At 43.4% G+C, this 14,213-nt stretch overlaps 1 protein-coding gene across 7 annotated transcripts in view; it reads right to left on the reverse strand.

Moving 5' to 3' along the window:
• Positions 1 to 14,213, reverse strand: part of GNB1 (G protein subunit beta 1) — a 93,120-nt gene that overhangs the window by 55,526 nt on the left and 23,381 nt on the right. The window contains exon 1 of one of the 7 annotated variants that reach the window (XM_032653304.1): positions 1,952 to 4,906. The exons of the other annotated variants lie outside the window; for them this stretch is intronic. The gene's annotated coding sequence lies outside the window, so the exon portion shown is untranslated. Of the gene's footprint in view, positions 1 to 1,951; positions 4,907 to 14,213 lie in introns of those variants that run through there. 7 annotated transcript variants of the gene reach the window in all.

The following is a 14,213-nucleotide window of genomic DNA, read 5'->3' on the forward strand; positions in this document are numbered from 1 at the left end:
GATCAAATAACGATTAGCGCTCTTAGCGATGAAGTATTTTCAGCTTAAGGTCGGTATGTTTTTTTAAACATAATGCTATTGCACACTTAGCAGACTACAATACCGTGTAAACACAACTTTTATATGCACTGGGAAACAACCAAAAAAGTCATGTGGTTTGTTTAACTGCAATACTCGCTTAGCTGTGGTAGCAGAACCGAACCGGCAGTACCCCCAAGTATGCCAGTACTTCCAGTTTGAAAGCACTAACATAGGATGAGCGTTTTAAATCGCCTGTAAGACACTCAACAATAAATGGTCTTGACATCTGGGCTCACGTTTGTGAGCCTTCATTCATGCATTCATCACGCCTGTTTCGCGCCAGGCACTGAAGCAGGGGCTCCACACACTGACTTGTCCTTGCCACTCAAGTTTCCCACCTGGTTAAATTAAACACTGATAAACGCAGCCGCGTCTTATCTCTCTGTGGATATGACAGGAGTTGCCAGATTAACTTTGTTTTCTCCATTCCTGGATTTTTACTCCAATTGCTATCCCTCTCTTAAAGGAAACCTTGTTGGTACAAAAAAGCCCAGTCATCAAAAAAGGGGTGAAAAGGGGGACCACAGTAAAGAAGCAGAAACACAACAAAGAAACGGGCATCAAAAATCTGTTTGGAGCACTTCCCTGGTGGTGCAGTGGCTAGGAATCCACCTGCCAATGCAGGGGACACGGGTTCGATCCCTGGCCTGGGAAGAGCCCACATGCCACGGAGCAACTAAGCCTGTGCGCCACAACTACTGAGCCTGCGCTCTAGAGCCCGTGAGCCACAACTACTGAGCCCACGTGCCACAACTACTGAAGCCCATGCACCTAGAGCCCGTGCTGCACAACAAGAGAAGCCACCGCACCACAGCAAGGAGTGGCCCCCACTAAACACAACTAGAAACAGCCCGCACACAGCAACGAAGACCCAATGCAGCCAAAAAGAAAAATAAACAAAAATCTGTTTGAAGGAGGATCTATATGTATCATTTTGGTCCCAGACTTTCCTTCCTAATTAAGCTTTAAGCAAGTGAATGCTCAAGATAAAATTCCTTGATCAAAGAATCATTAGTCATAGGAATTCACCAAGGTGCTTACTGAATACAAGAAAACCAAGCTTATAACCAAGCTTTGGTTATTATAATAACCAAAGTTCCATCCAAGTTATTCATTAATTAGCAATGATTAAAAAGTAAATGGGGGCTTCCCTGGTGGTACAGTGGTTGGGAGTCTGCCTGCCTGTGCAGGGGACACGGGTTCGTGCCCCAGACCGGGAAGATTCCACATGCTGCGGAGCGGCTCGGCCCGTGGGCCATGGCTGCTGAGCCTGCGCGTCCGGAGCCTGTGCTTCGCGACGGGAGAGGCCACAACAGTGAGAGGCCCGCGTACCGGGTCGGGTGCGGGGGGGGGGGGGGGGAGTAAATGGGAGAGAGGAACCAAGATGGCAGAGTAGAAGAACGTGCTCTCAACTCCCTCTTGCGAGAACACCAGAATCACAACTAGCTGCTGGACAATCATCAATCATCGACAGGAAGACACTAGAACTCACCAAAAAAGATGCCCCACAGGCAAAGCTAAAGAAGAAGCTGCAATGAGACGGTAGGAGGGGCGCAATCACAGTAAAATCAAATCCCATAACTGCTGGGTGGGTGACTCACAGACTGGAGAACACTTACACCACAGAAGTGCACCCACTGGAGTGAAGGTTCTGAGCCCCACGTCAGGCTTCCCAACCTGGGGGTCTGGCAACGGGAGGAGAAATTCCTAGAGAATCAGACTTTTGAAGGCTAGCGGGATTTGACTGCAGGACTTCGACAGGACTGGGGGAAACAGAGACTCCACTCTTGGAGGGCACACACAAGGTAGTGTGCACATCGGGACCCAGGGGAAGGAGCAGTGACCCCAGGGGAGACTGAACCAGACCTACCTGCTAATGTTGGAGGGTCTCCTGCAGAGGCGGGGAGTGGCTGTGGCTCACCTTGGGGACAAGGACACTGGCAGCAGAAGTTCTGGGAAGTACTCCTTGGCGTGAGCCCTCCCAGAGTCTGTTATTAGCCCCACCAAAGAGCCCAGGTAGGCTCCAGTACTGCACTGCCTCAGGCCAAACAACCAACAGGGAGGGAACCCAGCCCCACCCATCAGCAGTCAATCGGATTAAAGTTTTACTGAGCTCTGCCCAGCAGAGCAACACCTAGCTATACCCACCAGCAGTCCCTCCCATCAGGAAGCTTGCACAAGCCTCTTAGATAGCCTCATCCACCAGAGGGCAGACAGCAGAAGCAAAAAGAACTACAGTCCTGCAGCCTGTGGAACAAAAACCACATTCACAGAAAGATAGACAAGATGAAAAGGCAGAGGGCTATGTACCAGATGAAGGAACAAGATAAAACCCCAGAAAAACAACTAAATGAAATGGAGATAGGCAACCTTCCAGAAAAAGAATTCAGAATAATGATAGTGAAGATGATCCAGGACCTCAGAAAAAGAATGGAGGCAAAGATCGAGAAGATGCAAGAAATGTTTAACAAAGACCTAGAAGAATTAAAGAACAAACAAACAGAGAGGAACAATGCAATAACTGAAACGAAAACTACACTAGAAGGAATCAATAGCAGAATAAATGAGGCAGAATGGATAAGTGACCTGGAAGACAGAATGGTGGAATTCACTGCTGCGGAACAGAACAAAGAAAAAAGAATGAAAAGAAATGAAGACAGCCTAAGAGACCTCTGGGACAACATTAAACGCAACAACATTCGCATTATAGGGGTCCCAGAAGGAGAAGAGAGAGAGAAAGGATGAGAGAAAATATTTGAAGAGATTATAGTCGAAACTTCCCTAACATGGGAAAGGAAACAGCCACCCAAGTTCAGGAAGCGCAGCAAGTCCCATACAGGACAAACCCAAGGAGAAACACACCGAGACACAAAGTAATCAAGTTGGCAAAAATTAAAGACAAACAAAAATTATTGAAAGCAGCAAGGGAAAAACGACAAATAACATACAAGGGAACCCCCATAAGGTTAACAGCTGATTTCTCAGCAGAAATTCTACAAGCCAGAAGGGAGTGGCATGATATACTTAAAGTTATGAAAGGGAAGAAACTATAACCAAGATAACTCTACCCAGCAAGGATCTCATTCAGATTCGATGGAAAAATCAAAAGCTAAGAGAATTCAGCACCACCAAACCAGCTCTACTACAAATGCTAAAGGAACGTCTCTAAGTGGGAAACACAAGAGAAGAAAAGGACCTACAAAAACAAACCCCACAAAATTAAGAAAATGGTAATAGGAACATACATATTGATAATTACCTTAAACGTGAATGGGTTAAATGCTCCAACCAAAAGACACAGGCTTCCTGAATGGATACAAAAACAAGACCCAAATATATGCTGTCTACAAGAGAACCACTTCAGAACTAGGGACACGTACAGACTGAAAAGTGAGGGGATGGAAAAAGATATTCCATGCAAATGGAAATCAAAAGAAAGCTGGAGTAGCAGTACTCATATCAGATAAAATAGACTTTAAAATAAAGAATGTTACAAGAGACAAGGAAGGACACTATATAATGATCAAGAGATCAATCCAGGAAGATATAACAATTATAAATATATATGCACCCAACATAGGAGCACCTCAATACATAAGGTAACTGCTAACAGCTATGAAAGAGAAAATCAACAGTAACACAATAACAGTGGGGGACTTTAACACCTCACTTACACCAATGGACAGATCATCCAAAATGAAAATAAATAAGGAAACAGAAGCTTTAAATGACACAACAGACCAAACAGATTTAATTGATATTTATAGGACATCGCATCCAAAAACAGCAGATTACACTTTCTTCTCAAGTGTGCACGGAACATTCTTCTCCAGGATAGATCACATCTTGGGTCACAAATCAAGTCTCAGTAAATTTAAGAAAACTGAAATCATATCAAGCATCTTTTCTGACCACAACGCTATGAGATTAGAAATGAATTACAGGGGAAAAAAACGTAAAAAAGGAGGCTAAACAATACGTTACTAAATAACCAAGAGATCACTGAAGAAATCGAAGAGGAAATCAAAAAATACCTAGAGACAAATGACAATGAAAACATGACGACCCGAAACCTACTGAATGCAGCAAAAGCAGTTCTAAGAGGGAAGTTTATAGCTATACAAGCCTACCTCAAGAAATAAGAAACATCTCAAATAAACCATCTAAGTTTACACCTAAAGGAACTAGAGAAAGAACAAACAAAACCCAAAGTTAGCAGAAGGAAAGAAATCATAAAGATCAGAGCAGAAATAAATGAAACAGAAACAAAGAAAACGATAGCAAAGATCAATAAACCTAAAAGTTGGTTCTTTGAGAAGATAAACAAAATTGACAAACCATTAGCCAGACTCATCAAGAAAAAGAGGGAGAGGACTCAAACCAATGAAATTAGAAATGAAAAAGGAGAAGTTACAACAGACACCGCAGAAATACAAAGCATCCTAAGAGACTACTACAAGCAACTCTATGCCAATAAAATGGACAACCTGGAAGAAATGGACAAACTCTTAGAAAGGTATAACCTTCCAAGACTGGACCAGGAAGAAACAGAAAATATGAACAGACCCATCACAAGTAATGGAATTGAAACTGTGATTAAAAATCTTCCAACAAACAAAAGTCCAGGATCAGATGGCTTCACAGATGAATTCTATCAAACATTTAGAGGAAAGCGAACACTCATCCTTCTCAAACTCTTCCAAAAAATTGCAGAGGAAGGAACACTCCCAAACTCATTCTACGAGGCCACCATCACCCTGATACCAAAACCAGACAAAGACACTACAAAAAAAGAAAATTACAGACCAATATCACTGATGAATATAGATGCAAAACTGCTCAACAAAATACTAGCAAACAGAATCCAACAACACATTAAAAGGATCAAACACCATGATCAAGTGGGATTTATCCCAGGGGTGCAAGGATTCTTCAATATACACAAATCAATCAATGTGATACACCATATTAACAACTTGAAGAATAAAAACCATATGCTCATCTCAATAGATGCAGAAAAAGCTTCTGACAAAATTCAACAGCCATTTATGATAAAAACTCTCCAGGAAGTGGGCATAGACAGAACCTACCTCAACATAATAAAGGCCATATACGACAAACCCACAGCAAACATCATTCTCAATGGTGAAAAACTGAAAGCATTTCCTCTAAGATCAGGAACAAGACAAGGATGTCCACTCTCACCACTATTATTCAACATAGTTTTGGAAGTCCTAGCCACGGCAATCAGAGAAGAAAAAGAAATAAAAGGAATACAAATCGGAAAAGAAGAAGTAAAACTGTCACTGTTTGCAAATGACATGATACTACACATAGAGAATCCTAAAAATGCCACCAGAAAACTACTAGAGCTAATCAATGAATTTGGTAAAGTTGCAGGGTACAAAATTAATGCACAGTAATCCCTTGCCTTCCTATACACTAATGATGAAAAATTTGAAAAGGAAATTAAGGAAACACTCCCATTTACCACTGCAACAAATAGAATAAAATACCTAGGAATAAACCTACCTAGGGAGACAAAAGACCTGTGTGCAGAAAACTATAAGACACTGATGAAAGAAATTAAAGATAATATCAACAGATGGGGAGATATACCACGTTCTTGGATTGGAAGAATCAATAGTGTGAAAATGACTATACTACCCAAAGCAATCTACTGATTCAATGCAATCCCTATCAAACTACCAATGGCATTTTTTACAGAACTAGAACAAATAATCTTAAAATTTGTATGGAGATACAAAAGACTCCGAATAGCCAAAGCAGTCTTGAGGGAAAAGAACGGAGCTGGAGGAATCAAGACTCCCTGACTTCAGACTATACTACAAAGCTACAGTAATTAAGACAATATAGCACTGGCACAAAAACAGAAACATAGATCAATGGAACAAGATAGAAAGCCCAGAGATAAACCCAGGCACCTATGGTAAACTGATCTATGACAAAGGAGGCAAGGATATACAATGGAAAAAAGACAGTCTCTTCAATAAGTGGTGCTGGGAAAACTGGACAGCTACATGTAAAAGAATGGAATTAGAACACTCCCTAACACTATACACAAAAATAAACTCAAAATGGATTTGAGACCTAAATGTAAGACCGGACACTATAAAACCCTTGGAGGAAAGCATAGGAAGAACCCTCTTTGACATAAATCACAGCAAGATCTTTTTTGATCCACCTCCTAGAGTAATGGGAATAAAACCAAAAATAAACAGATGGGACCTGATGAACGTAAAAGCTTTTGCACAGCAAAGGAAACCATAAACAAGACGAAAACACAACCCTCAGAATGGGAGAAAATATTTGCATACGAATCAACGGACAAAGGATTAATCTCCAAAATATATAAACAGCTCATGCAGCTCAATATTAAAGAAACAAACAACCCAATCCAAAAACAGGCAGAATACCTAAATAGACATTTCTCCAAAGAGGACATACAGATGGCCAAGAAGCACATGAAAAGCTGCTCAACATCACTGATTATTAGAGAAATGCAAATCAAAACTACAGTGAGGTAACACCTCGCACCAGTTAGAATGGGCACCATCAGAAAAGCTACAAACAACAAACGCTGGAGAGGGTGTGGAGAAAAGGGAACCCTCCTGCACTGTTGATGGGCATGTAAATTGATACAGCCACTATTGAGAACAGTATGAAGGTTCCTTAAAAAACTAAAAATAGAATTACCATATAACCCAGCAATCCCACTACTGGGCATATACCCAAAGAAAACCATAATTTAAAAAGACACATGGACCCCAATGTTCATTGCAGCACTGCTTACGATAGCCAGGTCATGGAAGCAACCTAAATGCCCACTGACAGATGAATGGATAAAGAAGAAGTGGTACATATATACAATGGAATAAAAAGGAACGAAATTGAGTCATTTATTGAGATGTGGATGGATCTAGAGACTGTCATACAGAGTGAAGTAAGTCAGAAAGAGAAAAACAAATATCGTATATTAACGCATGTATGTGGAACCTACAAAAATGGTACAGTTGAACCAGTTTGCAGGGCAGAAGTTGAGACACAGATGTAGAGAACAAACGTATGGACACCAAGCGGGGAAAGCCGTGGGAGGGGTGGGGATGGTGGTGTGCTGGCGATTGGGATTGACATGTATACACTGATGTGTATAAAATTGATGACTAATAAGAACCTGCTGTATAAAAATAAAATAAAATTTAAAAATTAAAAAAAAAAAAAAAGTAAATGACAGGACTTCCCTGGTGGCGCAGTGGTTAAGAATCTGCCTGCCAATGCAGGAGACACAGGTTCGAGCCCTGGTCCGGGAAGATCCCACATGCCGCGGAGCAACTAAGTCCGTGCGCCACAACTACTAAGCCTGCACTCTAGAGCCCACGAGCCACAAATGCTGAAGCCCAAGCCCCACAACAAGAGAAGCCACCGCAATGAGAAGCCCGCACACCGCAAAGAAGAGTAGCCCTCACTCGCAACAACTGGAGAAAGCCCGTTCACAGCAGTGAAGACCCAACGTAGCCAAAAATTAATTATTCTTTTTTTAAAAAAGTAAATGACATAAATAACCCCCGCACGGTAGGAATAATAAACACTAGGTCACTGTGTTTAAGTGCAGGGTAAGGAAAGCACCCCTTGGACGAAAGGTGGCATTTCCTTGGCCATGATGGAAGAGTAAGGAGCAGATCTTCCCACAAAACTGGACGGTGTGAGCTCCTGACCCGAAGGGAGTTAAGTAAGGACACGGAATCACGAAGACCTGAGAGGAGGAGCATCCGCACATGCAGAGCCCGGGACAGGGCCACAGCCACCAGACTCTTCACCCTATTCTTGGTGCCTAGAGTCTGGAGTAAAGGGGCTTCCAAATATTTGTTCAGTTTTTTCTTTCATGAAGGGTATTTCCTCCTCCCAATTATACCTAATGTAGTAATTAAAAACTTGGTGATGCATGGGACGATCAAGAATGTAAATTCTGGGGCTTCCCTGGTGGCGCAGTGGTTAAGAGTCCGCCTGCCGATGCAGGGGACACGGGTTCGTGTCCCGGTCCGGGAAGATCCCACATGCCGCAGAGCGGCTGGGCCCGCGAGCCATGGCTGCTGAGCCTGTGCTCCGCGACGGGAGAGGACACAACAGTGAAAGGCCCAAGTACCTCAAAAAAAAAAAAAAAAAAAAAAAAAAGTAAATTCTGACAACAGTTGATTTTTCTTTTAAAGCCCAAAATAACGTTAATTCAGAAAGAAGAGGAAAAAGGTCACGTAGTGTTGAACCTTCTGAGGGAAGTACCCCAGAAAACAATGACACCATGAAGACATTCAAGAAAACCAGGTTACATGGACAGCATATTCTGACTTTTAGTCATTTACATATTTTCACTGGATAAATAAATACATTGTCCAATTACCTGTACCATCTGCCAATGAAAATCCTTAAAGGAAGAAAGAAATTTGACTTATTATTAAGAACTATAACTTTTGGGAAATGGTTAATTCTAGGTATGAAAAATTAAACGACTCAATCTCCCCCTACCCTCAACACCCCCCCCAAAAAGTTTAACTGGTCTAGTCAATGCTCTTCTGTCTGCCAAGAAGAGAAAATTCCCACAGGGAATTGGCGACAGATCTGACAGGTCCCAAGGCCAGGAAGCACAGCAGGCTCCGGGGGGTGTGTGACTGGAAACAAGAAAGGAAAAACAGGAACCAGAGCCGCGTCTGGCCAGCTCGTGGTGACCCTTCTGTTTTGCTGGGTGCACCTTCTGTCCTTCACCCTCTCTCTTAACCCGTGCACGGTCCAAAACTGACTGTAATTCCACCGCCCAGTGTCAGCTGTGTCTCTGTGGCACAGAAGGGGATGGCTCCCCCTGCCACAGGGACTACCGATGGGGTCCCTAGAGGAGAACACAGGCCAAAAACTGACGGGTGTCTTTAATATAGTAACAAACTCCCTTTAAGTTACATAAGCACGTATCTCTTCACTCTGGCACTACGTAACTACTTGGCAAAGTTAAGTCATAAAGTATCATACATGAACCGAAATATATATAGCAAGCAATAATTCAGTTCCCAAAAACTTACGGTCAACAGACATGTGGCCCTAAAAAAAAAAAAAAATCAGCAAAACCTCTCTAACATTTTTTTTAAGTACTCATGACTTTCCCCACTGCCTTATCAACTTATTGTGTCAAAAATAGGAGAAAGGGCTATGGCCAATATCAGAGGACATCTAACAAAGACAGTCACTTGTTATTTTGATAAATCATTCATGTTTTCAGTTCATTTCTCACACCTGTCAAGAAAAATTACAGGCTACCTTCCAAAAGTCCATTTATAAGTTCCTTAGACGATAAATTTCATTTTTCAAAAAAACGCACATTATAAATGCCAGTAAGGCCCCTTTAGTCGACAACACTGGTTTTCCTGTGGGTCCTCTAACTTCCCCTCTGGGGACAGAGCACCCCAGAGTGACTTAACTTTGATTCCTGGATAGGGAAAGATCCCACCTTCCGCCCTCACCCTGGTATCTCCAGTGGGCAAGCCCCTTCTACTGGAAACCCCCCACCCCCAAACGCTGCAGGGCCTAGTTCAGGCAGCCATTAAAACCCCAGCTCCAAAACTGCGCGGAAAGATGCGGCGAACTCCCAGGTTTTAAGATAATTTTAAGTTGTGACAAGCACAGAGAAACTTCACAGGTGACAGACACCGTGGAAGTGGCTAGCTCCAGCCGGTTCACAGTTCCAACAGCAGATGGCGCTGCATCCTTTCCGATGACGTCACATCCTCACAAAGCTGGGTTTTCAGTGGTTGCTTCGATAAAACAGCCAGAAGCACTGCACAAGAATCAAAGGAAGACAGCCGTGTCCAGTCAGATTCTGAAGTTTGAGAGGCTATACTGCCCATTAGTTAACGACAGTGGTTTAGTTAAGAATAAAATAGGGACTTCCCTCGTGGTGCAGTGGTTAAGAATCCATCTGTCATTGCAGGGGACACGGGTTCAAGCCCTGGTCCCGGAAGATCCCACATGCTGTGGAGCAGCTAAGGCCGTGCACAACTACTGAAGGCCGCGCTCTAGGGCCTGTGCACAGCAACGAAGAGTAGCCCCACTCGCCACAACTAGAGAACGCCTGGGCACAGCAACAAAGACCCAATGCAGCCAAAAAAATACATAAAATTAATTTTTTAAAAAAAGAAAAGTTTCCCTCAATTTTGGGGTATTACTTTTTCAAATGGGTACTAAGTTCTTAGAACATACATACTTAAATTGATTGGACCTTAAAACTCAATAAAGGGACTTTTAGGTATTTATTTTAGCCTGGGGCACTGTGAAAATCCTAGGGACACTAATGGTGCCATGAATTTGGGAATCTTTGCATGAAGGTTCGAGTTTGGGCCTCAGAGGAGTGGAGGGGGAGGCAGAGAAGCAGGGAGGGGGTGGCTCACAAACCCACCACCACACTGGGCTCCACCTCCACCCAAAAGAGCCTCACCTACCTCTCTGCTCCCCTGCTTTAGGAACAGGCTGTAAAATTGGACAGTAACTATAAATTCATCAAGATCTGACTTCCTCACCTTTGTGTTCACCGAACAAAACCCGAGAGGAACTCAGTAACTGACTACTGAAAGGCACTCTCTCAGGGCAAGTAGGATCTGCAATGCAGCCTTGAGGACAGGTGCTCATGTAGACCTTCCATCCCTGCGGGGAGAGGGAGAACGAAGCCGGGAGCCGAGGGACCAGGAGAGAGCGTTTGGGGCAGACCCTCCAAGTGGCACGGAGAGCATCGGAAACACTCACCAGAGAAGGCCCAGGACACAACATTTCTGTGGTATGCTGCCCCAAAGAACCTGAATCTAACCATGAGGAAGCCCAGACAGACCCAAAGTGAGGGTCATTCTCCAAGACAACTGGCCTGCACTCTTTAAAATGTTAAGGGCAAGAACAACAAAGACAGGCTGTTCCAGATTAAAGAACAGACACGACCTCTAAATACAACGCAAGTGTGTTCCCCGACTGACTGGATCGGGACCGGGAGGAACAGCTGTGAAATCAGTACAGGGACAATCGACGAAACGTGGAATAGAAAATAGATCAGTATCAGTGTTAAACTTACTGATTTTAATAGCTGAACTGTGGTTATATAAAAATATGTCTGTGTTCTCAAAATACACGCACTGAAGTATTTAGTAGTAATGTGGGAAAACTGATGTAAACTTTGCATTCTACTTCACGAGACATTCACATTTGTTTTTCAATACACCAGCGTGTGCACTGGGAAAGCAGCCTGGTGCTCACACGGCCCGGCTGGCAGTGAGGAGCGCGTCCTCTGCCGGGTGACTGCTGGGACCCCTCATCCCCGCAGCACCCCCAAGAGCCAGGCCTCCAGGCACGGGGGCGGCTGGCCACCAGAGCAAACACACTATGGACACTTTACAGATTTAACTAAAATCTTTACTGAAATGCCTACTGATGAGACCTAAATGCCTTTTTTTTTGTGTGGTACGCAGGCCTCTCACTGTTGTGGCCTCTCCCGATGCGGAGCACAGGCTCTGGACGCGCAGGCTCAGCGGCCATGGCTCATGGGCCCAGCTGCTCCGCGGCATGTGGGATCTTCCCGGACCGGGGCACAAACCCGTGTCCCCTGCATCGGCAGGCAGACTCTCAACCACTGCGCCACCAGGGAAGCCCCTAAATGCCTTTTTTATGACTAGATCCATAGTGCCTAAGTCCGGATATCTTTCACACATCACTATCCCGTTAACTACAAGAGAATTTAAAAATAAACCCAAAGATCCTACTCCTTGCCCTCAAAGAACTTATTTTTAGGCCCTCCTCAGCACAACTTCCACAGAGGAATTCTCCTTCCAAGGTATTTCTAGTACATGGACATTCAAATTTCAAGCATCACAGTTAAGACTCCAAAGGAAATTTAATTTGGAAAAACTTAGAAAACCTATCTATTCTTCATGTGTATAGAATGTCCCATTAGCTCAGTATATGTTAGCACATAATTGTTAACAGAAAATTGTAAAGGAAACCAAACACAGAACATTGTTTCTGTGGAGGCCGTGTCGCACAGCAGTTAAAACCAAAGGATCTGGGATCAGAAAGGTGTGCTTGGGTCCAGCTCTGTAACCTCAGGTAAACTGCTGAACCCTCAGGCCTGCTGCTCTGCTGGTGAGGGGGCGGAGGATGCCACGCTGGCCAAGAGCCCGGAGCAGGGGTGGCAATGGTTTTCTGCAGAGGCCCAGAGAGCACACGCTCTCGATTCCAGTGTGGATTTTGCCACCACAAAATCAGCCACAGATGACAGGCAGAAGAACAGTCGTGGGCCCTCCAATAAAAATGTCTACGGACACAACCTGAATTTCGTATCACTTTTCCATGCCACAAATAGTCTCCTTTTGATTTTTCAACCATTTAAAAATGTGAAAACCATTCTTAGCTCGTGGGACACACACAAAGAGATGGCAGGCCATAGTTTGCCAACCTCTGGCTCATAGGACGGTGCGTGGCAACTACTATCTGGGAAAACAGCCCGTAAATCTCAGTCTCAGACCAACACCTGATCCCCAATATCATTACGAGTCGTCCTCTCTTGCCTACCAAGTATGCTCCTAACTGCTCTGCAGCAGCTTCTGCTGGTCTGAAGAGTGCACGTACACTTCCGAGATACCTGGCACTACTGCACTCCAGGAAATGAGCTTTGGAGTCTTTAAATCAAACTATGTAATCTTGCCAATTAACTGTGAAAAACCCATTATACAAAAGATTTTCCCCCCACAAACGTACACCTGAAGTTGAACTCTACCTCTTACAATTTACACTGTTAGCCAGGAGGCTCCATTTCAGCTGACAGTCCCCACTGAGTCCTGGAGGCTCATTACAGGTGCCTGTCGTGTCTCTCTCTTCTTTCACGTGACTTAAAGTCTATACAGCTACAAGGAACCTGACCAACTACATTTCACTTGGTCTTTGATTCTGCCAGACTGGCCCATGCAGATTTCCTGAAGAGTGTTACTGTCTAACATTACTGAAAAGTACTGTTATTAAAAACCAATAGATTGTAGTTGTTATGTCAATAGTAACAGGATCCACAGCATCCATTCTTACACAAAAACCAGTGAAAGGATGCAGAACAGAACAGGAATATAAGATGCTACGAGGGACTTTCCTGGCGGTCCAGTGGTTAGGACTTCACACTCTCACTGCTGTGGCTCGGGATTCAATCCCTGGTGGGGAACTAAGATCCTGCAGGCCGCGTGGCGCGCCGCCCCGCTCCCAAAAAAGCTACAAAAGAGCAGACTATAGCACCAATAAAACTCTTTTACCTCAAAGGCAAACTTAGTCAATTATACCTCAATAAAAAAAACAAAGGCAAACAAACTAAAACTATGAAATTTCTATAATATTCTCATTTCAGTCATGCTAACTTTGAGAGAGCTTCTAAAACTTCCACATATAAATAATTTGCTTTAACATTTCTTCCAAAGTGAAAATATCTTTTTCCTAATTATAATGATCTTGGTATTCTTCCACAGAAAATACAGATAAAACATTATCTTACTGTACAGCACGTTCCTTGTCCCCAGCTACCCCCAAGAAATAACATGTTTCACAGGGATGCCCAGGGGTGTGTATTTCTTCCAGACTTTATCTGCTGCACTGCGGTCATCTCCTCAGGACAATGAAGCAGGGCTACCTTAAACTTTTTGAACAGCTTCGCAGTATTCTGCATGTACCTTAATTTAACCAGTTCCCACTGATGGGCATTTAGATTCATCCACTGGTTCATTCCACAAATATTTTTTGAGATGTACTACATTCCAGGCACTGTTTGAGGAGATATTAGGGAATAAAAAAGATAAAGATCTCTGCCCTCGGGAAATATATTCAAAATACGTTAAGATACACAAAAGTACATAAAGTATAATGCCATTTATATTTAAATAAAAACTACCTACGTGGATTAAAAAAAAAAGATCTCTGCCCTCATGGAACTTATATTCTAGTAACTACTGACAATTTTTTGCTTTCTTACCAAAAATTCTAGGTGAAGGTTTCTTTTTTTTTTTTTTTTGCGGTATGCAGGCCTCTCACTGCTGTGTCCTCTCCCGTCGTGGAGCACA

The sequence above is a fragment of the Phocoena sinus genome, chromosome 1 (genome assembly GCF_008692025.1).
Source record: "Phocoena sinus isolate mPhoSin1 chromosome 1, mPhoSin1.pri, whole genome shotgun sequence".
Taxonomy (NCBI): Eukaryota; Metazoa; Chordata; class Mammalia; order Artiodactyla; family Phocoenidae; genus Phocoena; species Phocoena sinus.